This window comes from Rhipicephalus microplus, chromosome 5 (genome assembly GCF_043290135.1).
Source record: "Rhipicephalus microplus isolate Deutch F79 chromosome 5, USDA_Rmic, whole genome shotgun sequence".
Classification (NCBI taxonomy): domain Eukaryota; kingdom Metazoa; phylum Arthropoda; class Arachnida; order Ixodida; family Ixodidae; genus Rhipicephalus; species Rhipicephalus microplus.
This window is the reverse complement of record NC_134704.1, coordinates 174,172,323-174,199,700: the sequence shown is the minus strand read 5'-3', so window position 1 is coordinate 174,199,700 and position 27,378 is coordinate 174,172,323. Positions and strand designations below refer to the sequence as shown.

At 46.3% G+C, this 27,378-nt stretch overlaps 43 non-coding genes across 43 annotated transcripts; all 43 read left to right on the top strand.

Annotated features, from left to right (window-relative positions):
- Positions 1–34: 34 nt before the first annotated feature.
- Positions 35–108, top strand: TRNAA-AGC (transfer RNA alanine (anticodon AGC)). Its single transcript has one exon. It is a non-coding gene; the product is annotated as a tRNA-Ala (tRNA).
- Positions 109–713: 605 nt separating this feature from the next.
- On the top strand, positions 714–787 carry TRNAA-AGC (transfer RNA alanine (anticodon AGC)). The gene has a single exon. It is a non-coding gene; the product is annotated as a tRNA-Ala (tRNA).
- Positions 788–1,394: 607 nt separating this feature from the next.
- On the top strand, positions 1,395–1,468 carry TRNAT-AGU (transfer RNA threonine (anticodon AGU)). The gene has a single exon. It is a non-coding gene; the product is annotated as a tRNA-Thr (tRNA).
- A 1,282-nt stretch (positions 1,469–2,750) lies between these two features.
- On the top strand, positions 2,751–2,824 carry TRNAA-AGC (transfer RNA alanine (anticodon AGC)). The gene has a single exon. It is a non-coding gene; the product is annotated as a tRNA-Ala (tRNA).
- Positions 2,825–3,429: 605 nt separating this feature from the next.
- On the top strand, positions 3,430–3,503 carry TRNAA-AGC (transfer RNA alanine (anticodon AGC)). Its single transcript has one exon. It is a non-coding gene; the product is annotated as a tRNA-Ala (tRNA).
- Positions 3,504–3,940: 437 nt separating this feature from the next.
- TRNAT-AGU (transfer RNA threonine (anticodon AGU)) lies at positions 3,941–4,014 on the top strand. The gene has a single exon. It is a non-coding gene; the product is annotated as a tRNA-Thr (tRNA).
- Positions 4,015–4,618: 604 nt separating this feature from the next.
- TRNAT-AGU (transfer RNA threonine (anticodon AGU)) lies at positions 4,619–4,692 on the top strand. Its single transcript has one exon. It is a non-coding gene; the product is annotated as a tRNA-Thr (tRNA).
- A 266-nt stretch (positions 4,693–4,958) lies between these two features.
- Positions 4,959–5,032, top strand: TRNAA-AGC (transfer RNA alanine (anticodon AGC)). Its single transcript has one exon. It is a non-coding gene; the product is annotated as a tRNA-Ala (tRNA).
- A 437-nt stretch (positions 5,033–5,469) lies between these two features.
- Positions 5,470–5,543, top strand: TRNAT-AGU (transfer RNA threonine (anticodon AGU)). Its single transcript has one exon. It is a non-coding gene; the product is annotated as a tRNA-Thr (tRNA).
- A 772-nt stretch (positions 5,544–6,315) lies between these two features.
- On the top strand, positions 6,316–6,389 carry TRNAT-AGU (transfer RNA threonine (anticodon AGU)). Its single transcript has one exon. It is a non-coding gene; the product is annotated as a tRNA-Thr (tRNA).
- A 264-nt stretch (positions 6,390–6,653) lies between these two features.
- On the top strand, positions 6,654–6,727 carry TRNAT-UGU (transfer RNA threonine (anticodon UGU)). Its single transcript has one exon. It is a non-coding gene; the product is annotated as a tRNA-Thr (tRNA).
- A 943-nt stretch (positions 6,728–7,670) lies between these two features.
- Positions 7,671–7,744, top strand: TRNAT-AGU (transfer RNA threonine (anticodon AGU)). Its single transcript has one exon. It is a non-coding gene; the product is annotated as a tRNA-Thr (tRNA).
- Positions 7,745–8,009: 265 nt separating this feature from the next.
- Positions 8,010–8,083, top strand: TRNAA-AGC (transfer RNA alanine (anticodon AGC)). Its single transcript has one exon. It is a non-coding gene; the product is annotated as a tRNA-Ala (tRNA).
- Positions 8,084–8,688: 605 nt separating this feature from the next.
- Positions 8,689–8,762, top strand: TRNAA-AGC (transfer RNA alanine (anticodon AGC)). Its single transcript has one exon. It is a non-coding gene; the product is annotated as a tRNA-Ala (tRNA).
- A 438-nt stretch (positions 8,763–9,200) lies between these two features.
- On the top strand, positions 9,201–9,274 carry TRNAT-AGU (transfer RNA threonine (anticodon AGU)). The gene has a single exon. It is a non-coding gene; the product is annotated as a tRNA-Thr (tRNA).
- A 265-nt stretch (positions 9,275–9,539) lies between these two features.
- TRNAT-AGU (transfer RNA threonine (anticodon AGU)) lies at positions 9,540–9,613 on the top strand. The gene has a single exon. It is a non-coding gene; the product is annotated as a tRNA-Thr (tRNA).
- A 772-nt stretch (positions 9,614–10,385) lies between these two features.
- On the top strand, positions 10,386–10,459 carry TRNAT-AGU (transfer RNA threonine (anticodon AGU)). The gene has a single exon. It is a non-coding gene; the product is annotated as a tRNA-Thr (tRNA).
- A 264-nt stretch (positions 10,460–10,723) lies between these two features.
- Positions 10,724–10,797, top strand: TRNAT-UGU (transfer RNA threonine (anticodon UGU)). Its single transcript has one exon. It is a non-coding gene; the product is annotated as a tRNA-Thr (tRNA).
- A 438-nt stretch (positions 10,798–11,235) lies between these two features.
- TRNAA-AGC (transfer RNA alanine (anticodon AGC)) lies at positions 11,236–11,309 on the top strand. Its single transcript has one exon. It is a non-coding gene; the product is annotated as a tRNA-Ala (tRNA).
- A 604-nt stretch (positions 11,310–11,913) lies between these two features.
- On the top strand, positions 11,914–11,987 carry TRNAA-AGC (transfer RNA alanine (anticodon AGC)). The gene has a single exon. It is a non-coding gene; the product is annotated as a tRNA-Ala (tRNA).
- Positions 11,988–13,270: 1,283 nt separating this feature from the next.
- TRNAT-AGU (transfer RNA threonine (anticodon AGU)) lies at positions 13,271–13,344 on the top strand. The gene has a single exon. It is a non-coding gene; the product is annotated as a tRNA-Thr (tRNA).
- Positions 13,345–13,608: 264 nt separating this feature from the next.
- Positions 13,609–13,682, top strand: TRNAT-UGU (transfer RNA threonine (anticodon UGU)). The gene has a single exon. It is a non-coding gene; the product is annotated as a tRNA-Thr (tRNA).
- Positions 13,683–14,455: 773 nt separating this feature from the next.
- On the top strand, positions 14,456–14,529 carry TRNAA-AGC (transfer RNA alanine (anticodon AGC)). The gene has a single exon. It is a non-coding gene; the product is annotated as a tRNA-Ala (tRNA).
- Positions 14,530–14,967: 438 nt separating this feature from the next.
- TRNAT-AGU (transfer RNA threonine (anticodon AGU)) lies at positions 14,968–15,041 on the top strand. Its single transcript has one exon. It is a non-coding gene; the product is annotated as a tRNA-Thr (tRNA).
- Positions 15,042–15,306: 265 nt separating this feature from the next.
- TRNAA-AGC (transfer RNA alanine (anticodon AGC)) lies at positions 15,307–15,380 on the top strand. Its single transcript has one exon. It is a non-coding gene; the product is annotated as a tRNA-Ala (tRNA).
- A 267-nt stretch (positions 15,381–15,647) lies between these two features.
- TRNAT-AGU (transfer RNA threonine (anticodon AGU)) lies at positions 15,648–15,721 on the top strand. Its single transcript has one exon. It is a non-coding gene; the product is annotated as a tRNA-Thr (tRNA).
- A 939-nt stretch (positions 15,722–16,660) lies between these two features.
- TRNAA-AGC (transfer RNA alanine (anticodon AGC)) lies at positions 16,661–16,734 on the top strand. The gene has a single exon. It is a non-coding gene; the product is annotated as a tRNA-Ala (tRNA).
- A 606-nt stretch (positions 16,735–17,340) lies between these two features.
- TRNAA-AGC (transfer RNA alanine (anticodon AGC)) lies at positions 17,341–17,414 on the top strand. Its single transcript has one exon. It is a non-coding gene; the product is annotated as a tRNA-Ala (tRNA).
- A 267-nt stretch (positions 17,415–17,681) lies between these two features.
- On the top strand, positions 17,682–17,755 carry TRNAT-AGU (transfer RNA threonine (anticodon AGU)). Its single transcript has one exon. It is a non-coding gene; the product is annotated as a tRNA-Thr (tRNA).
- A 939-nt stretch (positions 17,756–18,694) lies between these two features.
- TRNAA-AGC (transfer RNA alanine (anticodon AGC)) lies at positions 18,695–18,768 on the top strand. The gene has a single exon. It is a non-coding gene; the product is annotated as a tRNA-Ala (tRNA).
- A 604-nt stretch (positions 18,769–19,372) lies between these two features.
- TRNAA-AGC (transfer RNA alanine (anticodon AGC)) lies at positions 19,373–19,446 on the top strand. Its single transcript has one exon. It is a non-coding gene; the product is annotated as a tRNA-Ala (tRNA).
- Positions 19,447–20,728: 1,282 nt separating this feature from the next.
- On the top strand, positions 20,729–20,802 carry TRNAT-AGU (transfer RNA threonine (anticodon AGU)). Its single transcript has one exon. It is a non-coding gene; the product is annotated as a tRNA-Thr (tRNA).
- Positions 20,803–21,066: 264 nt separating this feature from the next.
- On the top strand, positions 21,067–21,140 carry TRNAT-UGU (transfer RNA threonine (anticodon UGU)). Its single transcript has one exon. It is a non-coding gene; the product is annotated as a tRNA-Thr (tRNA).
- A 942-nt stretch (positions 21,141–22,082) lies between these two features.
- TRNAT-AGU (transfer RNA threonine (anticodon AGU)) lies at positions 22,083–22,156 on the top strand. Its single transcript has one exon. It is a non-coding gene; the product is annotated as a tRNA-Thr (tRNA).
- A 265-nt stretch (positions 22,157–22,421) lies between these two features.
- TRNAA-AGC (transfer RNA alanine (anticodon AGC)) lies at positions 22,422–22,495 on the top strand. Its single transcript has one exon. It is a non-coding gene; the product is annotated as a tRNA-Ala (tRNA).
- Positions 22,496–22,933: 438 nt separating this feature from the next.
- Positions 22,934–23,007, top strand: TRNAT-AGU (transfer RNA threonine (anticodon AGU)). Its single transcript has one exon. It is a non-coding gene; the product is annotated as a tRNA-Thr (tRNA).
- A 265-nt stretch (positions 23,008–23,272) lies between these two features.
- On the top strand, positions 23,273–23,346 carry TRNAA-AGC (transfer RNA alanine (anticodon AGC)). Its single transcript has one exon. It is a non-coding gene; the product is annotated as a tRNA-Ala (tRNA).
- Positions 23,347–23,613: 267 nt separating this feature from the next.
- TRNAT-AGU (transfer RNA threonine (anticodon AGU)) lies at positions 23,614–23,687 on the top strand. Its single transcript has one exon. It is a non-coding gene; the product is annotated as a tRNA-Thr (tRNA).
- Positions 23,688–24,626: 939 nt separating this feature from the next.
- Positions 24,627–24,700, top strand: TRNAA-AGC (transfer RNA alanine (anticodon AGC)). Its single transcript has one exon. It is a non-coding gene; the product is annotated as a tRNA-Ala (tRNA).
- A 604-nt stretch (positions 24,701–25,304) lies between these two features.
- Positions 25,305–25,378, top strand: TRNAA-AGC (transfer RNA alanine (anticodon AGC)). Its single transcript has one exon. It is a non-coding gene; the product is annotated as a tRNA-Ala (tRNA).
- Positions 25,379–25,983: 605 nt separating this feature from the next.
- Positions 25,984–26,057, top strand: TRNAT-AGU (transfer RNA threonine (anticodon AGU)). Its single transcript has one exon. It is a non-coding gene; the product is annotated as a tRNA-Thr (tRNA).
- A 265-nt stretch (positions 26,058–26,322) lies between these two features.
- Positions 26,323–26,395, top strand: TRNAA-AGC (transfer RNA alanine (anticodon AGC)). Its single transcript has one exon. It is a non-coding gene; the product is annotated as a tRNA-Ala (tRNA).
- A 435-nt stretch (positions 26,396–26,830) lies between these two features.
- On the top strand, positions 26,831–26,904 carry TRNAT-AGU (transfer RNA threonine (anticodon AGU)). Its single transcript has one exon. It is a non-coding gene; the product is annotated as a tRNA-Thr (tRNA).
- Positions 26,905–27,378: the final 474 nt, after the last annotated feature.

Below are 27,378 nucleotides of genomic sequence, written 5' to 3'. Positions count from 1 at the left end.
TGATGGTGTCACTGCCTGAACAAGACGCTGCGCAGGCGCCTTGGCTTAGTTGGTTAAAGCGCCTGTCTAGCAAACAGGAGATCGTGAGTTCGAATCTCACCGGTGCCTCGAGAGTCAAGACTAACGTCTCTTCTGATTTTTTTTGTTTTCGAAGTATTGTTCGAAATACTTCCATTGCTGTCACTGCCTGAACAAGACGCTGCGCAGACGCCGTGGCTTATTTGGTTAAATTTCCTGTCTAGTAAACCGGAGATCGTGAGTTCGAATCTCACCGGTGCCTCGAGAGTCAAGACAAACGTCCCTCTAGTTTTTGGTTTTCGAAGTTTAGTTCGAAATAATTCTGATGGTGTCACTGCCTGAACAAGACGCTGCGCAGGCGCTGTGGCTTAGTTAGCTAAAGCGCCTGTCTAGTGAAAGGAAGATCGTGAGTTCGAATCTCACCTGTGCCTCGAGAGTCAAGACAAACGTCTCTCATGTTTTTTGTTCTCGAAGTTTAGTTCGAAATACTTCTGATGGTGTCACTGCCTGAACAAAACGCTGCGCAGGCGCCGTGGCTTAGTTGGTTAAAGCGCCTGTCTAGTAAACAGCAGATCGTGAGTTCGAATCTCACCCGTGCCTCGAGAGTCAAGACAAACGTCTCTGTAGTTTTTTGTTTTCGAAGTTTAGTTCGAAATACTTCTGATGGTATCACTGCCTGAAGAAGACGCTGCGCAGGCGCCTTGGCTTAGTTGGTTAAAGCGTCTGTCTAGCAAACAGGAGATCGTGAGTTCGAATCTCACCGGTGCCTCGAGAGTCAAGACTAACGTCTCTTCTGAGTTTTTTTTGTTTTCGAAGTATTGTTCGAAATACTTCCAATGGTGTCACTGCCTGAACAAGACGCTGCGCAGACGCCGTGGCTTATTTGGTTAAATTTCCTGTCTAGTAAACCGGAGATCGTGAGTTCGAATCTCACCGGTGCCTCGAGAGTCAAGACAAACGTCTCTCTAGTTTTTGGTTTTCGAAGTTTAGTTCGAAATAATTCTGATGGTGTCACTGCCTGAACAAGACGCTGCGCAGGCGCTGTGGCTTAGTTAGTTAAAGAGCCTGTCTAGTGAAAAGAAGATCGTGAGTTCGAATCTAACCTGTGCCTCGAGAGTCAAGACAAACGTCTCTCAAGTTTTTTGTTCTCGAAGTTTAGTTCGAAATACTTCTGATGGTGTCACTGCCTGAACAAGACGCTGCGCAGGCGCTGTGGCTTAGTTAGTTAAAGCGCCTGTCTAGTGAAAGGAAGATCGTGAGTTCGAATCTCACCTGTGCCTCGAGAAGAAAGACGAACGTCTCTCAAGTTTTTTTGTTGTCGAAGTTTAGTTTGAAATACTTCTGATGGTGTCACTGCCTGAACAAGACGCTGCACAAGCGCCGTGGCTTAGTTGGTTAAAGCGCCTGTCTAGTAAACAGGAGATCGTGAGTTCGAATCTCACCGGTGCCTCGAGAGTCAAGGCAAACCTCTGTGTAGTTTTTTTTTGTTTTCGAAGTTTAGTTCGAAATACTTCTGATGCTGTCACTGCCTGAACAAGACGCTGCACAAGCGCCGTGGCTTAGTTGGTTAAAGCGCCTGTCTAGTAAACAGCAGATCGTGAGTTCGAATCTCACCGGTGCCTCGAGAGTCAAGACAAACGTCTCTCTAGTTTTTTGTTTTCGAAGTTTAGTTCGAAATAATTTTGATGTGTGACTGCCTGAACAAGACGCTGCGCGGGCGCTGTGGCTTAGATAGTTAAAGCGCCTGTCTAGTAAAAGGAAGATCGTGAGTTCGAATCTCACCTGTGCCTCGAGAGTCAAGACAAAGGTCTCTCAAGTTTTTTGTTTTCGAAGTTTAGTTCGAAATACTTCTGATGGTGTCACTGACTGAACAAGACGCTGCGCAGGCGCCATGGCTTAGTTAGTTAAAGCGCCTGTCTAGTAAACAGGAGATCGTGAGTTGGAATCTCACCGGTGCCTCGAGAGTCAAGACAAACGGCTCTCTAGTTTTTTGTTTTCGAAGTTTAGTTCGAAATACTTCTGATGGTGTCACTGCCTGAACAAGACACTGCGCAGGCGCCGTGGCTTAGTTGGTTAAAGCACATGTCTAGTAAACAGGAGATCATGAGTTCAAATCTCAACGGTGCCTCGAGAGTCAAGACTAACGTCTCTCTAGTTTTTTTTGTTTTCGAAGTATTGTTCGAAACACTTCTAATGGTGTCACTGCCTGAACAAGACGCTGCGCAGGCGTCGTGGCATATTTGGTTAAGGCGCCTGTATAGTAAACAGGAGATCGTGAGTTCGAATCTCACCAGTGCCTCGAGAGTCAAAACAAACGCCTCTCTAGTTTTTTGATTTCGAAGTTTATTTCGAAATACTTTTGATGGTGTCACTGCCCGAACAAGGCACTGCGCAGGCGCCGTGGCTTAGCTGGTTAAAGGGCCTGTCTAGTAAACAGGAGAGCATGAGTTCGAATCTCACCGGTGCCACGAGAGTCAAGAAAAACCTCTCTCTAGTATTTTATTTTCGAAGTTTAGTTCGAAATACTTCTGATGCTGTCACTGCCTGAACAAGACGCTGCACAAGCGCCGTGGCTTAGTTGGTTAAAGCGCCTGTCTAGTAAACAGCAGATCGTGAGTTCGAATCTCACCCGTGCCTCGAGAGTCAAGACAAACGTCTCTGTAGTTTTTTGTTTTCGAAGTTTAGTTCTAAATACTTGTGATGGTGTCACTGCCTGAACAAGACGCTGCGCAGGCGCCTTGGCTTAGTTGGTTAAAGCGCCTGTCTAGCAAACAGGAGATCGTGAGTTCGAATCTCACCGGTGCCTCGAGAGTCAAGACTAACGTCTCTTCTGATTTTTTTTGTTTTCGAAGTATTGTTCGAAATACTTCCATTGGTGTCACTGCCTGAACAAGACGCTGCGCAGACGCCGTGGCTAATTTGGTTAAATTTCCTGTCTAGTAAACCGGAGATCGTGAGTTCGAATCTCACCGGTGCCTCGAGAGTCAAGACAAACGTCTCTCTAGTTTTTGGTTTTCGAAGTTTAGTTCGAAATAATTCTGATGGTGTCACTGCCTGAACAAGACGCTGCGCAGGCGCTGTGGCTTAGTTAGCTAAAGCGCCTGTCTAGTGAAAGGAATATCGTGAGTTCGAATCTCACCTGTGCCTCGAGAGTCAAGACAAACGTCTCTCATGTTTTTTGTTCTCGAAGTTTAGTTCGAAATACTTCTGATGGTGTCACTGCCTGAACAAAACGCTGCGCAGGCGCCGTGGCTTAGTTGGTTAAAGCGCCTGTCTAGTAAACAGCAGATCGTGAGTTCGAATCTCACCCGTGCCTCGAGAGTCAAGACAAACGTCTCTGTAGTTTTTTGTTTTCGAAGTTTAGTTCGAAATACTTCTGATGGTGTCACTGCCTGAAGAAGACGCTGCGCAGGCGCCTTGGCTTAGTTGGTTAAAGCGTCTGTCTAGCAAACAGGAGATCGTGAGTTCGAATCTCACCGGTGCCTCGAGAGTCAAGACTAACGTCTCTTCTGATTTTTTTTTGTTTTCGAAGTATTGTTCGAAATACTTCCAATGGTGTCACTGCCTGAACAAGACGCTGCGCAGACGCCGTGGCTTATTTGGTTAAATTTCCTGTCTAGTAAACCGGAGATCGTGAGTTCGAATCTCACCGGTGCCTCGAGAGTCAAGACAAACGTCTCTCTAGTTTTTGGTTTTCGAAGTTTAGTTCGAAATAATTCTGATGGTGTCACTGCCTGAACAAGACGCTGCGCAGGCGCTGTGGCTTAGTTAGTTAAAGCGCCTGTCTAGTGAAAGGAAGATCGTGAGTTCGAATCTCACCTGTGCCTCGAGAGTCAAGACAAACGTCTCTCAAGTTTTTTGTTCTCGAAGTTTAGTTCGAAATACTTCTGATGGTGTCACTGCCTGAACAAAACGCTGCGCAAGCGCCGTGGCTTAGTTGGTTAAAGCGCCTGTCTAGTAAACAGGAGATCGTGAGTTCGAATCTCACCGGTGCCTCGAGAGTCAAGACAAACCTCTCTCCAGTTTTTTTGTTTTCGAAGTTTAGTTCGAAATACTTCTGATGCTGTCCCTGCCTGAACAAGACGCTGCACAAGCGCCGTGGCTTAGTTGGTTAAAGCGCCTGTCTAGTAAACCGGAGATCGTGAGTTCGAATCTCACCGGTGCCTCGAGAGTCAAGACAAACGTCTCTCTATTTTTTTGTTTTCGAAGTTTAGTTCGAAATACTTCCTATGGTGTCACTGCCTGAACAAGACGCTGCGCAGGCGCCGTGGCTTAGTTGGTTAAAGCGCCTGTCTAGTAAACAGGAGATCATTAGTTCGAATCTCACCGGTGCCTCGAGAGTCAAGACAAACGTCTCTCTAGTTTTTGGTTTTCGAAGTTTAGTTCGAAATAATTCTGATGGTGTCACTGCCTGAACAAGACGCTGCGCAGGCGCTGCGGCTCAGTTAGTTAAAGCGCCTGTCTAGTGAAAGGAAGATCGTGAGTTCGAATCTCACCTGTGCCTCGAGAAGAAAGACAAACGTCTCTCAAGTTTTTTTGTTCTCGAAGTTTAGTTTGAAATACTTCTGATGGTGTCACTGCCTGAACAAGACGCTGCACAAGCTCCGTGGCTTAGTTGGTTAAAGCGCCTGTCTAGTAAACAGGAGATCGTGAGTTCGAATCTCACCGGTGCCTCGAGAGTCAAGGCAAACCTCTGTCTAGTTTTTTTTGTTTTCGAAGTTTAGTTCGAAATACTTCTGATGCTGTCACTGCCTGAACAAGACGCTGCACAAGCGTGTTGGCTTAGTTGATTAAAGCGCCTATCTAGTAAACCGGAGATCGTGAGTTCGAATCTCACCGGTGCCTCGAGAGTCAAGACAAACGTCTCTCTAGTTCTTTGTTTTCGAAGATTAGTTCGAAATACTTCTGATGGTGTCACTGCCTGAACAAGACGCTACGCAGGCGCCTTGGCTTAGTTGGTTAAAGCGCCTGTCTAGCACACAGGAGATCGTGAGTTCGAATCTCACCGGTGCCTCGAGAGTCAAGACTAACGTCTTTCCTGATTTTTTTTTGTTTTCGAAGTATTGTTCGAAATACTTCCAATGGTGTCACTGCCTGAACAAGACGCTGCGCAGACGCCGTGGCTTATTTGGTTAAATTTCCTGTCTAGTAAACCGGAGATCGTGAGTTCGAATCTCACCGGTGCCTCGAGAGTCAAGACAAACTTCTCTCTAGTTTTTGGTTTTCGAAGTTTATTTCGAAATACTTCTGATGGTGTCACTGCCTGAACAAGACGCTGCGTAGGCGCCGTGGCTTAGTTGGTTAAAGCGCCTGTCTAGTAAACAGGAGATCATGAGTTTGAATCTGACAGGTGCCTCGAGAGTCAAGACAAACATCTCTCTAGTTTTTTGTTTTTGAAGTTTAGTTCGAAATACTTCTGATCGCGTCACTTCCTGAACAAGACGCTGCGCAGGCGCCGTGGCTTAGTTGGTTAAAGCGCCTGTCTAGTAAACAGGAGATCATGAGTTCGAATCTCACCGGTGCCTCGGGAGTCAAGACTAACGTCTCTCTAGTTTTTTTGTTTTCGAACATTCATGACTTCTTTGCGCAAACACGTGCATGGACACAAGGAAAAGAGGCAAACAACACGGGCGCCCGTGTTGTTTGCCTCTTTTCCTTGTGTCCGTGTACGTGTTTGCGCAAAGAAGTCATGATCGAGTACGAACTCGCCCAACTTTCAGTACTTTTGTTTTCGAAGTTTAGTTCGAAATACTTCTGATGGTGTCACTGCCTGAACAAAACGCTGCGCAGGCGCCGTGGCTTAGTTAGTTAAAGCGCCTGTCTAGTAAACAGGAGATCGTGAGTTTGAATCTCACCGGTGCCTCGAGAGTCAAGACAAACCTCTCTCTAGTTTTTTTGTTTTCGAAGTTTTGTTCGAAATACTTCTGATGGTGTCACTGCCTGAACAAGACTCTGCAGAAGCGCCGTGGCTTAGTTGGTTAAAGAGCCTGTCTAGTAAACAGCAGATCGTGAGTTCGAATCTCACCGGTGCCTCGAGAGTCAAGACAAACGTCTCTCGAGTTTTTTGTTTTCGAAGTTCAGTTCGAAATACTTCTGATGGTGTCACTGTCTGAACAAGACGCTGCGCAGGCGCCGTGGCTTAGTTAGATAAAGCGCCTGTCTAGTAAACCGGAGATCGTGAGTTCGAATCTCACCGGTGCCCCGAGAGTCAAGACAAACGTCTCTCTAATTTTTTGTTTTCGAAGTAGAGTTCGAAATACTTCTGATGGTGTCACTGCCTGAACAAGACGCTGCGCAGGCGCGGTGGCTTAGTTGGTTAAAGCGCCTGTCTAGTAAACAGGAGATCATGAGTTCAAATCTCACCGGTGCCTCGAGAGTCAAGACAAACGTCTCTCTAGATTTTGGTTTTCGAAGTTTAGTTCGAAATAATTCTGATGGTGTCACTGCCTGAACAAGACGCTGCGCAGGCGCTGTGACTTAGTGAGTTAAAGCGCCAGTCTAGTGAAAGGAAGATCGTGAGTTCGAATCTCACCTGTGCCTCGAGAGTCAAGACAAACGTCTCTGAAGTTTTTTGTTCTCGAAGTTTAGTTCGAAATACTTCTGATGGTGTCGCTGCCTGAACAAGACGCTGCACAAGCGCCGTGGCTTAGTTGGTTAAAGCGCCTAGCTTGTAAACAGGAGATCGTGAGTTCGAATCTCACCGGTGCCTCGAGAGTCAAGACAAACCTCTGTCTAGTTTTTTTGTTTTCGAAGTTTAGTTCGAAATACTTCTGATGCTGTCACTGCCTGAACAAGACGCTGCACAAGCGCCGTGGCTTAGTTGGTGAAAGCGCCTGTCTAGTAAACAGCAGATCGTGAGTTCGAATCTCACCGGTGCCTCGAGAGTCAAGACAAACGTCTCTCTAGTTTTTTTTGTTTTTGAAGTTCAGTTCGAATTACTTCTGATGGTGTCACTACCTGAACAAGACGCTGCGCAGGCGCCGTGGCTTAGTTAGTTAAACCGCCTGTCTAGTAAACCGGAGATCGTGAGTTCGAATCTCACCGATGCCTCGAGAGTCAAGACAAACGTCTCTCCAGTTTTTTGTTGTCGAAGTTTAGTTCGAAATACTTCCGATGGTGTCACTGCCTGAACAAGACGCTGCGCAGGCGCCGTGGCTTAGTTAGTTAAAGCGCCTGTCTAGTAAACAGGAGGACATGAGTTCGAATCTTACCGGTGCCTCGAGAGTCAAGACAAACGTCTCTCCAGTTTTTTGTTGTCGAAGTTTAGTTCGAAATAATTCTGATGGTGTCACTGCCTGAACAAGACGCTGCGTAGGCGCTGTGGCTTAGTTAGTTAAAGCGCCTGTCTAGTGAAAGGAAGATCGATAGTTTGAATCTCACGTGTGCCTCGAGAGTCAAGACAAACGTCTCTGAAGTTTTTTGTTTTCGAAGTTTCGTTCGAAGTACTTCTGATAGTGTCACTGACTGAACAAGGCATTGGGCAGGCGCCGTGGCTTAGTTAGTTAAAGCGCCTGTCTAGTAAACAGGAAATCGTGAATTCGAATCTCACCGGTGCCTCGAGAGTCAAGACAAACGGTTCTCTAGTTTTTTGTTTTCGAAGTTTTGTTCGAAGTACTTCTGATGGTGTCACTGCCTGAACAAGACGCTGCACAAGCGCCGTGGCTTAGTTGGTTAAAGCGCCTGTCTAGTAAACAGGAGATCGTGAGTTCGAATCTCACCGGTGCCTCGAGAGTCAAGACAAACCTCTGTCTAGTTTTTTTGTTTTCGAAGTTTAGTTCGAAATACTTCTGATGCTGTCACTGCCTGAACAAGACGCTGCACAAGCGCCGTGGCTTAGTTGGTTAAAGCGCCTGTCTAGTAAACAGCAGATCGTGAGTTCGAATCTCACCCGTGCCTCGAGAGTCAAGACAAACGTCTCTGTAGTTTTTTGTTTTCGAAGTTTAGTTCTAAATACTTGTGATGGTGTCACTGCCTGAACAAGACGCTGCGCAGGCGCCTTGGCTTAGTTGGTTAAAGCGCCTGTCTAGCAAACAGGAGATCGTGAGTTCGAATCTCACCGGTGCCTCGAGAGTCAAGACTAACGTCTCTTCTGATTTTTTTTGTTTTCGAAGTATTGTTCGAAATACTTCCATTGGTGTCACTGCCTGAACAAGACGCTGCGCAGACGCCGTGGCTTATTTGGTTAAATTTCCTGTCTAGTAAACCGGAGATCGTGAGTTCGAATCTCACCGGTGCCTCGAGAGTCAAGACAAACGTCTCTCTAGTTTTTGGTTTTCGAAGTTTAGTTCGAAATAATTCTGATGGTGTCACTGCCTGAACAAGACGCTGCGCAGGCGCTGTGGCTTAGTTAGCTAAAGCGCCTGTCTAGTGAAAGGAAGATCGTGAGTTCGAATCTCACCTGTGCCTGGAGAGTCAAGACAAACGTCTCTCATGTTTTTTGTTCTCGAAGTTTAGTTCGAAATACTTCTGATGGTGTCACTGCCTGAACAAAACGCTGCGCAGGCGCCGTGGCTTAGTTGGTTAAAGCGCCTGTCTAGTAAACAGCAGATCGTGAGTTCGAATCTCACCCGTGCCTCGAGAGTCAAGACAAACGTCTCTGTAGTTTTTTGTTTTCGAAGTTTAGTTCGAAATACTTCTGATGGTATCACTGCCTGAAGAAGACGCTGCGCAAGCGCCTTGGCTTAGTTGGTTAAAGCGTCTGTCTAGCAAACAGGAGATCGTGAGTTCGAATCTCACCGGTGCCTCGAGAGTCAAGACTAACGTCTCTTCTGAGTTTTTTTTTGTTTTCGAACTATTGTTCGAAATACTTCCAATGGTGTCACTGCCTGAACAAGACGCTGCGCAGACGCCGTGGCTTATTTGGTTAAATTTCCTGTCTAGTAAACCGGAGATCGTGAGTTCGAATCTCACCGGTGCCTCGAGAGTCAAGACAAACGTCTCTCTAGTTTTTGGTTTTCGAAGTTTAGTTCGAAATAATTCTGATGGTGTCACTGCCTGAACAAGACGCTGCGCAGGCGCTGTGGCTTAGTTAGTTAAAGCGCCTGTCTAGTGAAAGGAAGATCGTGAGTTCGAATCTCACCTGTGCCTCGAGAGTCAAGACAAACGTCTCTCAAGTTTTTTGTTCTCGAAGTTTAGTTCGAAATACTTCTGATGGTGTCACTGCCTGAACAAAACGCTGCGCAGGCGCCGTGGCTTAGTTGGTTAAAGCGCCTGTCTAGTAAACAGGAGATCGTGAGTTCGAATCTCACCGGTGCCTCGAGAGTCAAGACAAACCTCTCTCCAGTTTTTTTGTTTTCGAAGTTTAGTTCGAAATACTTCTGATGCTGTCCCTGCCTGAACAACACGCTGCACAAGCGCCGTGGCTTAGTTGGTTAAAGCGCCTGTCTAGTAAACCGGAGATCGTGAGTTCGAATCTCACCGGTGCCTCGAGAGTCAAGACAAACATCTCTCTAGTTTTTTGTTTTTGAAGTTTAGTTCGAAATACTTCTGATCGCGTCACTTCCTGAACAAGACGCTGCGCAGGCGCCGTGGCTTAGTTGGTTAAAGCGCCTGTCTAGTAAACAGGAGATCATGAGTTCGAATCTCACCGGTGCCTCGGGAGTCAAGACTAACGTCTCTCTAGTTTTTTTGTTTTCGAACATTCATGACTTCTTTGCGCAAACACGTACACGGACACAAGGAAAAGAGGCAAACAACACGGGCGCCCGTGTTGTTTGCCTCTTTTCCTTGTGTCCGTGTACGTGTTTGCGCAAAGAAGTCATGATCGAGTACGAACTCGCCCAACTTTCAGTACTTTTGTTTTCGAAGTTTAGTTCGAAATACTTCTGATGGTGTCACTGCCTGAACAAAACGCTGCGCAGGCGCCGTGGCTTAGTTAGTTAAAGCGCCTGTCTAGTAAACAGGAGATCGTGAGTTTGAATCTCACCGGTGCCTCGAGAGTCAAGACAAACCTCTCTCTAGTTTTTTTGTTTTCGAAGTTTTGTTCGAAATACTTCTGATGTTGTCACTGCCTGAACAAGACTCTGCAGAAGCGCCGTGGCTTAGTTGGTTAAAGAGCCTGTCTAGTAAACAGCAGATCGTGAGTTCGAATCTCACCGGTGCCTCGAGAGTCAAGACAAACGTCTCTCAAGTTTTTTGTTTTCGAAGTTCAGTTCGAAATACTTCTGATGGTGTCACTGTCTGAACAAGACGCTGCGCAGGCGCCGTGGCTTAGTTAGATAAAGCGCCTGTCTAGTAAACCGGAGATCGTGAGTTCGAATCTCACCGGTGCCTCGAGAGTCAAGACAAACGTCTCTCTAGTTTTTTGTTTTCGAAGTAGAGTTCGAAATATTTCTGATGGTGTCACTGCCTGAACAAGACGCTGCGCAGGCGCCGTGGCTTAGTTGGTTAAAGCGCCTGTCTAGTAAACAGGAGATCATGAGTTCAAATCTCACCGGTGCCTCGAGAGTCAAGACAAACGTCTCTCTAGATTTTGGTTTTCGAAGTTTAGTTCGAAATAATTCTGATGGTGTCACTGCCTGAACAAGACGCTGCACAGGCGCTGTGACTTAGTGAGTTAAAGCGCCAGTCTAGTGAAAGGAAGATCGTGAGTTCGAATCTCACCTGTGCCTCGAGAGTCAAGACAAACGTCTCTCAAGTTTTTTGTTCTCGAAGTTTAGTTCGAAATACTTCTGATGGTGTCGCTGCCTGAACAAGACGCTGCACAAGCGCCGTGGCTTAGTTGGTTAAAGCGCCTGTCTTGTAAACAGGAGATCGTTAGTTCGAATCTCACCGGTGCCTCGAGAGTCAAGACAAACCTCTGTCTAGTTTTTTTTTTGTTTTCGAAGTTTAGTTCGAAATACTTCTGATGCTGTCACTGCCTGAACAAGACGCTGCACAAGCGCCGTGGCTTAGTTGGTTAAAGCGCCTGTCTAGTAAACAGCAGATCGTGAGTTCGAATCTCACCGGTGCCTCGAGAGTCAAGACAAACGTCTCTCTAGTTTTTTTGTTTTTGAAGTTCAGTTCGAATTACTTCTGATGGTGTCACTACCTGAACAAGACGCTGCGCAGGCGCCGTGGCTTAGTTAGTTAAACCGCCTGTCTAGTAAACCGGAGATCGTGAGTTCGAATCTCACCGGTGCCTCGAGAGTCAAGACAAACGTCTCTCTAGTTTTTTGTTTTCGAAGTTTAGTTCTAAATACTTGTGATGGTGTCACTGCCTGAACAAGACGCTGCGCAGGCGCCTTGGCTTAGTTGGTTAAAGCGCCTGTCTAGCAAACAGGAGATCGTGAGTTCGAATCTCACCGGTGCCTCGAGAGTCAATACTAACGTCTCTTCTGATTTTTTTGTTTTCGAAGTATTGTTCGAAATACTTCCATTGGTGTCACTGCCTGAACAAGACGCTGCGCAGACGCCGTGGCTTATTTGGTTAAATTTCCTGTCTAGTAAACCGGAGATCGTGAGTTCGAATCTCACCGGTGCCTCGAGAGTCAAGACAAACGTCTCTCTAGTTTTTGGTTTTCGAAGTTTAGTTCGAAATAATTCTGATGGTGTCACTGCCTGAACAAGACGCTGCGCAGGCGCTGTGGCTTAGTTAGCTAAAGCGCCTGTCTAGTGAAAGGAAGATCGTGAGTTCGAATCTCACCTGTGCCTCGAGAGTCAAGACAAACGTCTCTCATGTTTTTTGTTCTCGAAGTTTAGTTCGAAATACTTCTGATGGTGTCACTGCCTGAACAAAACGCTGCGCAGGCGCCGTGGCTTAGTTGGTTAAAGCGCCTGTCTAGTAAACAGCAGATCGTGAGTTCGAATCTCACCCGTGCCTCGAGAGTCAAGACAAACGTCTCTGTAGTTTTTTGTTTTCGAAGTTTAGTTCGAAATACTTCTGATGGTATCACTGCCTGAAGAAGACGCTGCGCAGGCGCCTTGGCTTAGTTGGTTAAAGCGTCTGTCTAGCAAACAGGAGATCGTGAGTTCGAATCTCACCGGTGCCTCGAGAGTCAAGACTAACGTCCCTTCTGAGTTTTTTTTGTTTTCGAAGTATTGTTCGAAATACTTCCAATGGTGTCACTGCCTGAACAAGACGCTGCGCAGACGCCGTGGCTTATTTGGTTAAATTTCCTGTCTAGTAAACCGGAGATCGTGAGTTCGAATCTCACCGGTGCCTCGAGAGTCAAGACAAACGTCTCTCTAGTTTTTGGTTTTCGAAGTTTAGTTCGAAATAATTCTGATGGTGTCACTGCCTGAACAAGACGCTGCGCAGGCGCTGTGGCTTAGTTAGTTAAAGCGCCTGTCTAGTGAAAGGAAGATCGTGAGTTCGAATCTCACCGGTGCCTCGAGAGTCAAGACAAACATCTCTCTAGTTTTTTGTTTTTGAAGTTTAGTTCGAAATACTTCTGATCGCGTCACTTCCTGAACAAGACGCTGCGCAGGCACCGTGGCTTAGTTGGTTAAAGCGCCTGTGTAGTAAACAGGAGATCATGAGTTCGAATCTCACTGGTGCCTCGGGAGTCAAGACTAACGTCTCTCTAGTTTTTTTGTTTTCGAACATTCATGACTTCTTTGCGCAAACACGTACACGGACATAAGGAAAAGAGGCAAACAACACGGGCGCCCGTGTTGTTTGCCTCTTTTCCTTGTGTCCGTGTACGTGTTTGCGCAAAGAAGTCATGATCGAGTACGAACTCGCCCAACTTTCAGTACTTTTGTTTTCGAAGTTTAGTTCGAAATACTTCTGATGGTGTCACTGCCTGAACAAAACGCTGCGCAGGCGCCGTGGCTTAGTTAGTTAAAGCGCCTGTCTAGTAAACAGGAGATCGTGAGTTTGAATCTCACCGGTGCCTCGAGAGTCAAGACAAACCTCTCTCTAGTTTTTTTGTTTTCGAAGTTTTGTTCGAAATACTTCTGATGGTGTCACTGCCTGAACAAGACTCTGCAGAAGCGCCGTGGCTTAGTTGGTTAAAGAGCCTGTCTAGTAAACAGCAGATCGTGAGTTCGAATCTCACCGGTGCCTCGAGAGTCAAGACAAACGTCTCTCAAGTTTTTTGTTTTCGAAGTTCAGTTCGAAATACTTCTGATGGTGTCACTGTCTGAACAAGACGCTGCGCAGGCGCCGTGGCTTAGTTAGATAAAGCGCCTGTCTAGTAAACCGGAGATCGTGAGTTCGAATCTCACCGGTGCCTCGAGAGTCAAGACAAACGTCTCTCTAGTTTTTTGTTTTCGAAGTAGAGTTCGAAATATTTCTGATGGTGTCACTGCCTGAACAAGACGCTGCGCAGGCGCCGTGGCTTAGTTGGTTAAAGCGCCTGTCTAGTAAACAGGAGATCATGAGTTCAAATCTCACCGGTGCCTCGAGAGTCAAGACAAACGTCTCTCTAGATTTTGGTTTTCGAAGTTTAGTTCGAAATAATTCTGATGGTGTCACTGCCTGAACAAGACGCTGCACAGGCGCTGTGACTTAGTGAGTTAAAGCGCCAGTCTAGTGAAAGGAAGATCGTGAGTTCGAATCTCACCTGTGCCTCGAGAGTCAAGACAAACGTCTCTCAAGTTTTTTGTTCTCGAAGTTTAGTTCGAAATACTTCTGATGGTGTCGCTGCCTGAACAAGACGCTGCACAAGCGCCGTGGCTTAGTTGGTTAAAGCGCCTGTCTTGTAAACAGGAGATCGTGAGTTCGAATCTCACCGGTGCCTCGAGAGTCAAGACAAACCTCTGTCTAGTTTTTTTGTTTTCGAAGTTTAGTTCGAAATACTTCTGATGCTGTCACTGCCTGAACAAGACGCTGCACAAGCGCCGTGGCTTAGTTGGTTAAAGCGCCTGTCTAGTAAACAGCAGATCGTGAGTTCGAATCTCACCGGTGCCTCGAGAGTCAAGACAAACGTCTCTCTAGTTTTTTTGTTTTTGAAGTTCAGTTCGAATTACTTCTGATGGTGTCACTACCTGAACAAGACGCGGCGCAGGCGCCGTGGCTTAGTTAGTTAAACCGCCTGTCTAGTAAACCGGAGATCGTGAGTTCGAATCTCACCGGTGCCTCGAGAGTCAAGACAAACGTCTCTCTAGTTCTTTGTTTTCGAAGATTAGTTCGAAATACTTCTGATGGTGTCACTGCCTGAACAAGACGCTGCGCAGGCGCCGTGGCTTAGTTAGTTAGAGCGCCTGTCTAGTAAACAGGAGGACATGAGTTCGAATCTTACCGGTGCCTCGAGAGTCAAGACAAACGTCTCTCCAGTTTTTTGTTGTCGAAGTTTAGTTCGAAATAATTCTGATGGTGTCACTGCCTGAACAAGACGCTGCGTAGGCGCTGTGGCTTAGTTAGTTAAAGCGCCTGTCTAGTGAAAGGAAGATCGATAGTTTGAATCTCACGTGTGCCTCGAGAGTCAAGACAAACGTCTCTGAAGTTTTTTGTTTTCGAAGTTTAGTTCTAAATACTTGTGATGGTGTCACTGCCTGAACAAGACGCTGCGCAGGCGCCTTGGCTTAGTTGGTTAAAGCGCCTGTCTAGCAAACAGGAGATCGTGAGTTCGAATCTCACCGGTGCCTCGAGAGTCAAGACTAACGTCTCTTCTGATTTTTTTGTTTTCGAAGTATTGTTCGAAATACTTCCATTGGTGTCACTGCCTGAACAAGACGCTGCGCAGACGCCGTGGCTTATTTGGTTAAATTTCCTGTCTAGTAAACCGGAGATCGTGAGTTCGAATCTCACTGGTGCCTCGAGAGTCAAGACTAACGTCTCTTCTGATTTTTTTTGTTTTCGAAGTATTGTTCGAAATACTTCCAATGGTGTCACTGCCTGAACAAGACGCTGCGCAGACGCCGTGGCTTATTTGGTTAAATTTCCTGTCTAGTAAACCGGAGATCGTGAGTTCGAATCTCACCGGTGCCTCGAGAGTCAAGACAAACTTCTCTCTAGTTTTTTGTTTTCGAAGTTTATTTCGAAATACTTCTGATGGTGTCACTGCCTGAACAAGACGCTGCGTAGGCGCCGTGGCTTAGTTGGTTAAAGCGCCTGTCTAGTAAACAGGAGATCATGAGTTCGAATCTCACTGGTGCCTCGAGAGTCAAGACAAACGTCTCTCTAGTTTTTTTGTTTTCGAAGTTCAGTTCAAATTACTTCTGATGGTGTCACTGCCTGAACAAGACGCTGCGAAGGCGCCGTGGCTTAGTTAGTTAAAGCGCCTATCTAGTAAACCGGAGATCGTGAGTTCGAATCTCACCGGTGCCTCGAGAGTCAAGACAAACGTCTCTCTAGTTCTTTGTTTTCGAAGATTAGTTCGAAATACTTCTGATGGTGTCACTGCCTGAACAAGACGCTGCGCAGGCGCCTTGGCTTAGTTGGTTAAAGCGCCTGTCTAGCAAACAGGAGATCGTGAGTTCGAATCTCACTGGTGTCTCGAGAGTCAAGACTAACGTCTCTTCTGATTTTTTTTGTTTTCGAAGTATTGTTCGAAATACTTCCAATGGTGTCACTGCCTGAACAAGACGCTGCGCAGACGCCGTGGCTTATTTGGTTAAATTTCCTGTCTAGTAAACCGGAGATCGTGAGTTCGAATCTCACCGGTGCCTCGAGAGTCAAGACAAACTTCTCTCTAGTTTTTTGTTTTCGAAGTTTAGTTCTAAATACTTCTGATGGTGTCACTGCCTGAACAAGACGCCGCGCAGGCGCCGTGGCTTAGTTGGTTAAAGCGCCTGTCTAGTAAACAGGAGATCATGAGTTCGAATCTCACTGGTGCCTCGAGAGTCAAGACAAACGTCTCTCTAGTTTTTTGTTTTCGAAGTTTAGTTCGAAATAATTCTGATGGTGTCACTGCCTGAACAAGACGCTGCGCAGGTGCTGTGGCTTAGTTAGGAAAAGCGCCTGTCTAGTAAAAGGAAAATCGTGAGTTCGAATCTCACCTGTGCCTCGAGAGTCAAGACAAACGTCTCTCAAGTTTTTTGTTTTCGAAGTTTAGTTCGAAATATTTCTGACGGTGTCACTGCCTGAACAAGACGCTGCGCAGGCGCCGTGGCTTAGTTAGTTAAAGCGCCTGTCTAGTAAACCGGAGATCGTGAGTTCGAATCTCACCGGTGCCTCGAGAGTCAAGACAAACGTCTCTCTAGTTTTTTGTTTTCGAAGTTTAGTTCGAAATAATTTTGATGTGTCACTGCCTGAACAAGACGCTGCGCGGGCGCTGTGGCTTAGATAGTTAAAGCGCCTGTCTAGTAAAAGGAAGATCGTGAGTTCGAATCTCACCTGTGCCTCGAGAGTCAAGACAAAGGTCTCTCAAGTTTTTTGTTTTCGAAGTTTAGTTCGAAATACTTCTGATGCTGTCACTGACTGAACAAGACGCTGCACAGGCGCCATGGCTTAGTTAGTTAAAGCGCCTGTCTAGTAAACAGGAGATCGTGAGTTGGAATCTCACCGGTGCCTCGAGAGTCAAGACAAACGGCTCTCTAGTTTTTTGTTTTCGAAGTTTAGTTCGAAATACTTCTGATGGTGTCACTGCCTGAACAAGACACTGCGCAGGCGCCGTGGCTTAGTTGGTTAAAGCACATGTCTAGTAAACAGGAGATCATGAGTTCGAATCTCAACGGTGGCACGAGAGTCAAGACAAACGGCTCTCTAGTTTTTTGTTTTCGAAGTTTAGTTCTAAATACTTCTGATGGTGTCACTGCCTGAACAAGACGCTGCACAGGCGCCGTAGCTTAGTTGGTTAAAGCGCCTGTCTAGCAAACAGGAGATCATGAGTTCGAATCTCACCGGTGCCTCGAGAGTCAAGACTAACGTCTCTCTAGTTTTTTTTTTGTTTTCGAAGTATTGTTCGAAACACTTCTAATGGTGTCACTGCCTGAACAAGACGCTGCGCAGGCGTCGTGGCATATTTGGTTAAAGCGCCTGTATAGTAAACAGGAGATCGTGAGTTCGAATCTCACCAGTGCCTCGAGAGTCAAAACAAACGCCTCTCTAGTTTTTGGTTTTCGAAGTTTAGTTCGAAATAATTCTGATGGTGTCACTGCCTGAACAAGACGCTGCGCAGGCGCTGTGGCTTAGTTAGCTAAAGCGCCTGTCTAGTGAAAGGAAGATCGTGAGTTCGAATCTCACCTGTGCCTCGAGAGTCAAGACAAACGTCTCTCATGTTTTTTGTTCTCGAAGTTCAGTTCAAATTACTTCTGATGGTGTCACTGCCTGAACAAGACGCTGCGAAGGCGCCGTGGCTTAGTTAGTTAAAGCGCCTATCTAGTAAACCGGAGATCGTGAGTTCGAATCTCACCGGTGCCTCGAGAGTCAAGACAAACGTCTCTCTAGTTCTTTGTTTTCGAAGATTAGTTCGAAATACTTCTGATGGTGTCACTGCCTGAACAAGACGCTGCGCAGGCGCCTTGGCTTAGTTGGTTAAAGCGCCTGTCTAGCAAACAGGAGATCGTGAGTTCGAATCTCACTGGTGTCTCGAGAGTCAAGACTAACGTCTCTTCTGATTTTTTTTGTTTTCGAAGTATTGTTCGAAATACTTCCAATGGTGTCACTGCCTGAACAAGACGCTGCGCAGACGCCGTGGCTCATTTGGTTAAATTTCCTGTCTAGTAAACCGGAGATCGTGAGTTCGAATCTCACCGGTGCCTCGAGAGTCAAGACAAACTTCTCTCTAGTTTTTTGTTTTCGAAGTTTAGTTCTAAATACTTCTGATGGTGTCACTGCCTGAACAAGACGCCGCGCAGGCGCCGTGGCTTAGTTGGTTAAAGCGCCTGTCTAGTAAACAGGAGATCATGAGTTCGAATCTCACTGGTGCCTCGAGAGTCAAGACAAACGTCTCTCTAGTTTTTTGTTTTCGAAGTTTAGTTCGAAATAATTCTGATGGTGTCACTGCCTGAACAAGACGCTGCGCAGGCGCTGTGGCTTAGTTAGGAAAAGCGCCTGTCTAGTAAAAGGAAAATCGTGAGTTCGAATCTCACCTGTGCCTCGAGAGTCAAGACAAACGTCTCTCAAGTTTTTTGTTTTCGAAGTTTAGTTCGAAATATTTCTGACGGTGTCACTGCCTGAACAAGACGCTGCGCAGGCGCCGTGGCTTAGTTAGTTAAAGCGCCTGTCTAGTAAACCGGAGATCGTGAGTTCGAATCTCACCGGTGCCTCGAGAGTCAAGACAAACGTCTCTCTAGTTTTTTGTTTTCGAAGTTTAGTTCGAAATAATTTTGATGTGTCACTGCCTGAACAAGACGCTGCGCGGGCGCTGTGGCTTAGATAGTTAAAGCGCCTGTCTAGTAAAAGGAAGATCGTGAGTTCGAATCTCACCTGTGCCTCGAGAGTCAAGACAAAGGTCTCTCAAGTTTTTTGTTTTCGAAGTTTAGTTCGAAATACTTCTGATGCTGTCACTGACTGAACAAGACGCTGCACAGGCGCCATGGCTTAGTTAGTTAAAGCGCCTGTCTAGTAAACAGGAGATCGTGAGTTGGAATCTCACCGGTGCCTCGAGAGTCAAGACAAACGGCTCTCTAGTTTTTTGTTTTCGAAGTTTAGTTCGAAATACTTCTGATGGTGTCACTGCCTGAACAAGACACTGCGCAGGCGCCGTGGCTTAGTTGGTTAAAGCACATGTCTAGTAAACAGGAGATCATGAGTTCGAATCTCAACGGTGGCACGAGAGTCAAGACAAACGGCTCTCTAGTTTTTTGTTTTCGAAGTTTAGTTCTAAATACTTGTGATGGTGTCACTGCCTGAACAAGACGCTGCGCAGGCGCCTTGGCTTAGTTGGTTAAAGCGCCTGTCTAGCAAACAGGAGATCGTGAGTTCGAATCTCACCGGTGCCTCGAGAGTCAATACTAACGTCTCTTCTGATTTTTTTGTTTTCGAAGTATTGTTCGAAATACTTCCATTGGTGTCACTGCCTGAACAAGACGCTGCGCAGACGCCGTGGCTTATTTGGTTAAATTTCCTGTCTAGTAAACCGGAGATCGTGAGTTCGAATCTCACCGGTGCCTCGAGAGTCAAGACAAACGTCTCTCTAGTTTTTGGTTTTCGAAGTTTAGTTCGAAATAATTCTGATGGTGTCACTGCCTGAACAAGACGCTGCGCAGGCGCTGTGGCTTAGTTAGCTAAAGCGCCTGTCTAGTGAAAGGAAGATCGTGAGTTCGAATCTCACCTGTGCCTCGAGAGTCAAGACAAACGTCTCTCATGTTTTTTGTTCTCGAAGTTTAGTTCGAAATACTTCTGATGGTGTCACTGCCTGAACAAAACGCTGCGCAGGCGCCGTGGCTTAGTTGGTTAAAGCGCCTGTCTAGTAAACAGCAGATCGTGAGTTCGAATCTCACCCGTGCCTCGAGAGTCAAGACAAACGTCTCTGTAGTTTTTTGTTTTCGAAGTTTAGTTCGAAATACTTCTGATGGTATCACTGCCTGAAGAAGACGCTGCGCAGGCGCCTTGGCTTAGTTGGTTAAAGCGTCTGTCTAGCAAACAGGAGATCGTGAGTTCGAATCTCACCGGTGCCTCGAGAGTCAAGACTAACGTCTCTTCTGAGTTTTTTTTGTTTTCGAAGTATTGTTCGAAATACTTCCAATGGTGTCACTGCCTGAACAAGACGCTGCGCAGACGCCGTGGCTTATTTGGTTAAATTTCCTGTCTAGTAAACCGGAGATCGTGAGTTCGAATCTCACCGGTGCCTCGAGAGTCAAGACAAACGTCTCTCTAGTTTTTGGTTTTCGAAGTTTAGTTCGAAATAATTCTGATGTTGTCACTGCCTGAACAAGACGCTGCGCAGGCGCTGTGGCTTAGTTAGTTAAAGCGCCTGTCTAGTGAAAGGAAGATCGTGAGTTCGAATCTCACCGGTGCCTCGAGAGTCAAGACAAACATCTCTCAATTGTTTTTTTTTTAAGTTTAGTTCGAAATACTTCTGATCGCGTCACTTCCTGAACAAGACGCTGCGCAGGCGCCGTGGCTTAGTTGGTTAAAGCGCCTGTGTAGTAAACAGGAGATCATGAGTTCGAATCTCACCGGTGCCTCGGGAGTCAAGACTAACGTCTCTCTAGTTTTTTTGTTTTCGAACATTCATGACTTCTTTGCGCAAACACGTACACGGACATAAGGAAAAGAGGCAAACAACACGGGCGCCCGTGTTGTTTGCCTCTTTTCCTTGTGTCCGTGTACGTGTTTGCGCAAAGAAGTCATGATCGAGTACGAACTCGCCCAACTTTCAGTACTTTTGTTTTCGAAGTTTAGTTCGAAATACTTCTGATGGTGTCACTGCCTGAACAAAACGCTGCGCAGGCGCCGTGGCTTAGTTAGTTAAAGCGCCTGTCTAGTAAACAGGAGATCGTGAGTTTGAATCTCACCGGTGCCTCGAGAGTCAAGACAAACCTCTCTCTAGTTTTTTTGTTTTCGAAGTTTTGTTCGAAATACTTCTGATGGTGTCACTGCCTGAACAAGACTCTGCAGAAGCGCCGTGGCTTAGTTGGTTAAAGAGCCTGTCTAGTAAACAGCAGATCGTGAGTTCGAATCTCACCGGTGCCTCGAGAGTCAAGACAAACGTCTCTCAAGTTTTTTGTTTTCGAAGTTCAGTTCGAAATACTTCTGATGGTGTCACTGTCTGAACAAGACGCTGCGCAGGCGCCGTGGCTTAGTTAGATAAAGCGCCTGTCTAGTAAACCGGAGATCGTGAGTTCGAATCTCACCGGTGCCTCGAGAGTCAAGACAAACGTCTCTCTAGTTTTTTGTTTTCGAAGTAGAGTTCGAAATATTTCTGATGGTGTCACTGCCTGAACAAGACGCTGCGCAGGCGCCGTGGCTTAGTTGGTTAAAGCGCCTGTCTAGTAAACAGGAGATCATGAGTTCAAATCTCACCGGTGCCTCGAGAGTCAAGACAAACGTCTCTCTAGATTTTGGTTTTCGAAGTTTAGTTCGAAATAATTCTGATGGTGTCACTGCCTGAACAAGACGCTGCACAGGCGCTGTGACTTAGTGAGTTAAAGCGCCAGTCTAGTGAAAGGAAGATCGTGAGTTCGAATCTCACCTGTGCCTCGAGAGTCAAGACAAACGTCTCTCAAGTTTTTTGTTCTCGAAGTTTAGTTCGAAATACTTCTGATGGTGTCGCTGCCTGAACAAGACGCTGCACAAGCGCCGTGGCTTAGTTGGTTAAAGCGCCTGTCTTGTAAACAGGAGATCGTGAGTTCGAATCTCACCGGTGCCTCGAGAGTCAAGACAAACCTCTGTCTAGTTTTTTTGTTTTCGAAGTTTAGTTCGAAATACTTCTGATGCTGTCACTGCCTGAACAAGACGCTGCACAAGCGCCGTGGCTTAGTTGGTTAAAGCGCCTGTCTAGTAAACAGCAGATCGTGAGTTCGAATCTCACCGGTGCCTCGAGAGTCAAGACAAACGTCTCTCTAGTTTTTTTGTTTTTGAAGTTCAGTTCGAATTACTTCTGATGGTGTCACTACCTGAACAAGACGCTGCGCAGGCGCCGTGGCTTAGTTAGTTAAACCGCCTGTCTAGTAAACCGGAGATCGTGAGTTCGAATCTCACCGGTGCCTCGAGAGTCAAGACAAACGTCTCTCTAGTTCTTTGTTTTCGAAGATTAGTTCGAAATACTTCTGATGGTGTCACTGCCTGAACAAGACGCTGCGCAGGCGCCGTGGCTTAGTTAGTTAGAGCGCCTGTCTAGTAAACAGGAGGACATGAGTTCGAATCTTACCGGTGCCTCGAGAGTCAAGACAAACGTCTCTCCAGTTTTTTGTTGTCGAAGTTTAGTTCGAAATAATTCTGATGGTGTCACTGCCTGAACAAGACGCTGCGTAGGCGCTGTGGCTTAGTTAGTTAAAGCGCCTGTCTAGTGAAAGGAAGGTCGATAGTTTGAATCTCACGTGTGCCTCGAGAGTCAAGACAAACGTCTCTGAAGTTTTTTGTTTTCGAAGTTTCGTTCGAAGTACTTCTGATAGTGTCACTGACTGAACAAGGCACTGGGCAGGCGCCGTGGCTTAGTTAGTTAAAGCGCCTGTCTAGTAAACAGGAAATCGTGAGTTCGAATCTCACCGGTGCTTTGAGAGTCAAGACAAACGGTTCTCTAGTTTTTTGTTTTCGAAGTTTTGTTCGAAGTACTTCTGATGGTGTCACTGCCTGAACAAGACGCTGCACAAGCGCCGTGGCTTAGTTGGTTAAAGCGCCTGTCTAGTAAACAGGAGATCGTGAGTTCGAATCTCACCGGTGCCTCGAGAGTCAAGACAAACCTCTGTCTAGTTTTTTTGTTTTCGAAGTTTAGTTCGAAATACTTCTGATGCTGTCACTGCCTGAACAAGACGCTGCACAAGCGCCGTGGCTTAGTTGGTTAAAGCGCCTGTCTAGTAAACAGCAGATCGTGAGTTCGAATCTCACCCGTGCCTCGAGAGTCAAGACAAACGTCTCTGTAGTTTTTTGTTTTCGAAGTTTAGTTCTAAATACTTGTGATGGTGTCACTGCCTGAACAAGACGCTGCGCAGGCGCCTTGGCTTAGTTGGTTAAAGCGCCTGTCTAGCAAACAGGAGATCGTGAGTTCGAATCTCACCGGTGCCTCGAGAGTCAAGACTAACGTCTCTTCTGATTTTTTTGTTTTCGAAGTATTGTTCGAAATACTTCCATTGGTGTCACTGCCTGAACAAGACGCTGCGCAGACGCCGTGGCTTATTTGGTTAAATTTCCTGTCTAGTAAACCGGAGATCGTGAGTTCGAATCTCACTGGTGCCTCGAGAGTCAAGACTAACGTCTCTTCTGATTTTTTTTGTTTTCGAAGTATTGTTCGAAATACTTCCAATGGTGTCACTGCCTGAACAAGACGCTGCGCAGACGCCGTGGCTTATTTGGTTAAATTTCCTGTCTAGTAAACCGGAGATCGTGAGTTCGAATCTCACCGGTGCCTCGAGAGTCAAGACAAACTTCTCTCTAGTTTTTTGTTTTCGAAGTTTATTTCGAAATACTTCTGATGGTGTCACTGCCTGAACAAGACGCTGCGTAGGCGCCGTGGCTTAGTTGGTTAAAGCGCCTGTCTAGTAAACAGGAGATCATGAGTTCGAATCTCACTGGTGCCTCGAGAGTCAAGACAAACGTCTCTCTAGTTTTTTTGTTTTCGAAGTTCAGTTCAAATTACTTCTGATGGTGTCACTGCCTGAACAAGACGCTGCGAAGGCGCCGTGGCTTAGTTAGTTAAAGCGCCTATCTAGTAAACCGGAGATCGTGAGTTCGAATCTCACCGGTGCCTCGAGAGTCAAGACAAACGTCTCTCTAGTTCTTTGTTTTCGAAGATTAGTTCGAAATACTTCTGATGGTGTCACTGCCTGAACAAGACGCTGCGCAGGCGCCTTGGCTTAGTTGGTTAAAGCGCCTGTCTAGCAAACAGGAGATCGTGAGTTCGAATCTCACTGGTGTCTCGAGAGTCAAGACTAACGTCTCTTCTGATTTTTTTTGTTTTCGAAGTATTGTTCGAAATACTTCCAATGGTGTCACTGCCTGAACAAGACGCTGCGCAGACGCCGTGGCTTATTTGGTTAAATTTCCTGTCTAGTAAACCGGAGATCGTGAGTTCGAATCTCACCGGTGCCTCGAGAGTCAAGACAAACTTCTCTCTAGTTTTTTGTTTTCGAAGTTTAGTTCTAAATACTTCTGATGGTGTCACTGCCTGAACAAGACGCCGCGCAGGCGCCGTGGCTTAGTTGGTTAAAGCGCCTGTCTAGTAAACAGGAGATCATGAGTTCGAATCTCACTGGTGCCTCGAGAGTCAAGACAAACGTCTCTCTAGTTTTTTGTTTTCGAAGTTTAGTTCGAAATAATTCTGATGGTGTCACTGCCTGAACAAGACGCTGCGCAGGCGCTGTGGCTTAGTTAGGAAAAGCGCCTGTCTAGTAAAAGGAAAATCGTGAGTTCGAATCTCACCTGTGCCTCGAGAGTCAAGACAAACGTCTCTCAAGTTTTTTGTTTTCGAAGTTTAGTTCGAAATATTTCTGACGGTGTCACTGCCTGAACAAGACGCTGCGCAGGCGCCGTGGCTTAGTTAGTTAAAGCGCCTGTCTAGTAAACCGGAGATCGTGAGTTCGAATCTCACCGGTGCCTCGAGAGTCAAGACAAACGTCTCTCTAGTTTTTTGTTTTCGAAGTTTAGTTCGAAATAATTTTGATGTGTCACTGCCTGAACAAGACGCTGCGCGGGCGCTGTGGCTTAGATTGTTAAAGCGCCTGTCTAGTAAAAGGAAGATCGTGAGTTCGAATCTCACCTGTGCCTCGAGAGTCAAGACAAAGGTCTCTCAAGTTTTTTGTTTTCGAAGTTTAGTTCGAAATACTTCTGATGCTGTCACTGACTGAACAAGACGCTGCACAGGCGCCATGGCTTAGTTAGTTAAAGCGCCTGTCTAGTAAACAGGAGATCGTGAGTTGGAATCTCACCGGTGCCTCGAGAGTCAAGACAAACGGCTCTCTAGTTTTTTGTTTTCGAAGTTTAGTTCGAAATACTTCTGATGGTGTCACTGCCTGAACAAGACACTGCGCAGGCGCCGTGGCTTAGTTGGTTAAAGCACATGTCTAGTAAACAGGAGATCATGAGTTCGAATCTCAACGGTGGCACGAGAGTCAAGACAAACGGCTCTCTAGTTTTTTGTTTTCGAAGTTTAGTTCTAAATACTTCTGATGGTGTCACTGCCTGAACAAGACGCTGCACAGGCGCCGTAGCTTAGTTGGTTAAAGCGCCTGTCTAGCAAACAGGAGATCATGAGTTCGAATCTCACCGGTGCCTCGAGAGTCAAGACTAACGTCTCTCTAGTTTTTTTTGTTTTCGAAGTATTGTTCGAAACACTTCTAATGGTGTCACTGCCTGAACAAGACGCTGCGCAGGCGTCGTGGCATATTTGGTTAAAGCGCCTGTATAGTAAACAGGAGATCGTGAGTTCGAATCTCACCAGTGCCTCGAGAGTCAAAACAAACGCCTCTCTAGTTTTTTGATTTCGAAGTTCATTTCGAAATACTTTTGATGGTGTCACTGCCCGAACAAGGCACTGCGCAGGCGCCGTGGCTTAGTTGGTTAAAGGGCCTGTCTAGTAAACAGGAGAGCATGAGTTCGAATCTCACCGGTGCCACGAGAGTCAAGAAAAACCTCTCTCTAGTATTTTATTTTCGAAGTTTAGTTCGAAATACTTCTGATGCTGTCACTGCCTGAACAAGACGCTGCACAAGCGCCGTGGCTTAGTTGGTTAAAGCGCCTGTCTAGTAAACAGCAGATCGTGAGTTCGAATCTCACCCGTGCCTCGAGAGTCAAGACAAACGTCTCTGTAGTTTTTTGTTTTCGAAGTTTAGTTCTAAATACTTGTGATGGTGTCACTGCCTGAACAAGACGCTGCGCAGGCGCCTTGGCTTAGTTGGTTAAAGCGCCTGTCTAGCAAACAGGAGATCGTGAGTTCGAATCTCACCGGTGCCTCGAGAGTCAAGACTAACGTCTCTTCTGATTTTTTTTGTTTTCGAAGTATTGTTCGAAATACTTCCATTGGTGTCACTGCCTGAACAAGACGCTGCGCAGACGCCGTGGCTAATTTGGTTAAATTTCCTGTCTAGTAAACCGGAGATCGTGAGTTCGAATCTCACCGGTGCCTCGAGAGTCAAGACAAACGTCTCTCTAGTTTTTGGTTTTCGAAGTTTAGTTCGAAATAATTCTGATGGTGTCACTGCCTGAACAAGACGCTGCGTAGGCGCTGTGGCTTAGTTAGTTAAAGCGCCTGTCTAGTGAAAGGAAGATCGATAGTTTGAATCTCACGTGTGCCTCGAGAGTCAAGACAAACGTCTCTGAAGTTTTTTGTTTTCGAAGTTTCGTTCGAAGTACTTCTGATAGTGTCACTGACTGAACAAGGCACTGGGCAGGCGCCGTGGCTTAGTTAGTTAAAGCGCCTGTCTAGTAAACAGGAAATCGTGAGTTCGAATCTCACCGGTGCTTTGAGAGTCAAGACAAACGGTTCTCTAGTTTTTTGTTTTCGAAGTTTTGTTCGAAGTACTTCTGATGGTGTCACTGCCTGAACAAGACGCTGCACAAGCGCCGTGGCTTAGTTGGTTAAAGCGCCTGTCTAGTAAACAGGAGATCGTGAGTTCGAATCTCACCGGTGCCTCGAGAGTCAAGACAAACCTCTGTCTAGTTTTTTTGTTTTCGAAGTTTAGTTCGAAATACTTCTGATGCTGTCACTGCCTGAACAAGACGCTGCACAAGCGCCGTGGCTTAGTTGGTTAAAGCGCCTGTCTAGTAAACAGCAGATCGTGAGTTCGAATCTCACCCGTGCCTCGAGAGTCAAGACAAACGTCTCTGTAGTTTTTTGTTTTCGAAGTTTAGTTCTAAATACTTGTGATGGTGTCACTGCCTGAACAAGACGCTGCGCAGGCGCCTTGGCTTAGTTGGTAAAGCGCCTGTCTAGCAAACAGGAGATCGTGAGTTCGAATCTCACCGGTGCCTCGAGAGTCAAGACTAACGTCTCTTCTGATTTTTTTGTTTTCGAAGTATTGTTCGAAATACTTCCATTGGTGTCACTGCCTGAACAAGACGCTGCGCAGACGCCGTGGCTTATTTGGTTAAATTTCCTGTCTAGTAAACCGGAGATCGTGAGTTCGAATCTCACCGGTGCCTCGAGAGTCAAGACAAACGTCTCTCTAGCTTTTGGTTTTCGAAGTTTAGTTCGAAATAATTCTGATGGTGTCACTGCCTGAACAAGACGCTGCGCAGGCGCTGTGGCTTAGTTAGCTAAAGCGCCTGTCTAGTGAAAGGAAGATCGTGAGTTCGAATCTCACCTGTGCCTCGAGAGTCAAGACAAACGTCTCTCATGTTTTTTGTTCTCGAAGTTTAGTTCGAAATACTTCTGATGGTGTCACTGCCTGAACAAAACGCTGCGCAGGCGCCGTGGCTTAGTTGGTTAAAGCGCCTGTCTAGTAAACAGCAGATCGTGAGTTCGAATCTCACCGGTGCCTCGAGAGTCAAGACAAACCTCTGTCTAGTTTTTTTGTTTTCGAAGTTTAGTTCGAAATACTTCTGATGCTGTCACTGCCTGAACAAGACGCTGCACAAGCGCCGTGGCTTAGTTGGTTAAAGCGCCTGTCTAGTAAACAGCAGATCGTGAGTTCGAATCTCACCGGTGCCTCGAGAGTCAAGACAAACGTCTCTCTAGTTTTTTTGTTTTTGAAGTTCAGTTCGAATTACTTCTGATGGTGTCACTACCTGAACAAGACGCTGCGCAGGCGCCGTGGCTTAGTTAGTTAAACCGCCTGTCTAGTAAACCGGAGATCGTGAGTTCGAATCTCACCGGTGCCTCGAGAGTCAAGACAAACGTCTCTCTAGTTCTTTGTTTTCGAAGATTAGTTCGAAATACTTCTGATGGTGTCACTGCCTGAACAAGACGCTGCGCAGGCGCCGTGGCTTAGTTAGTTAGAGCGCCTGTCTAGTAA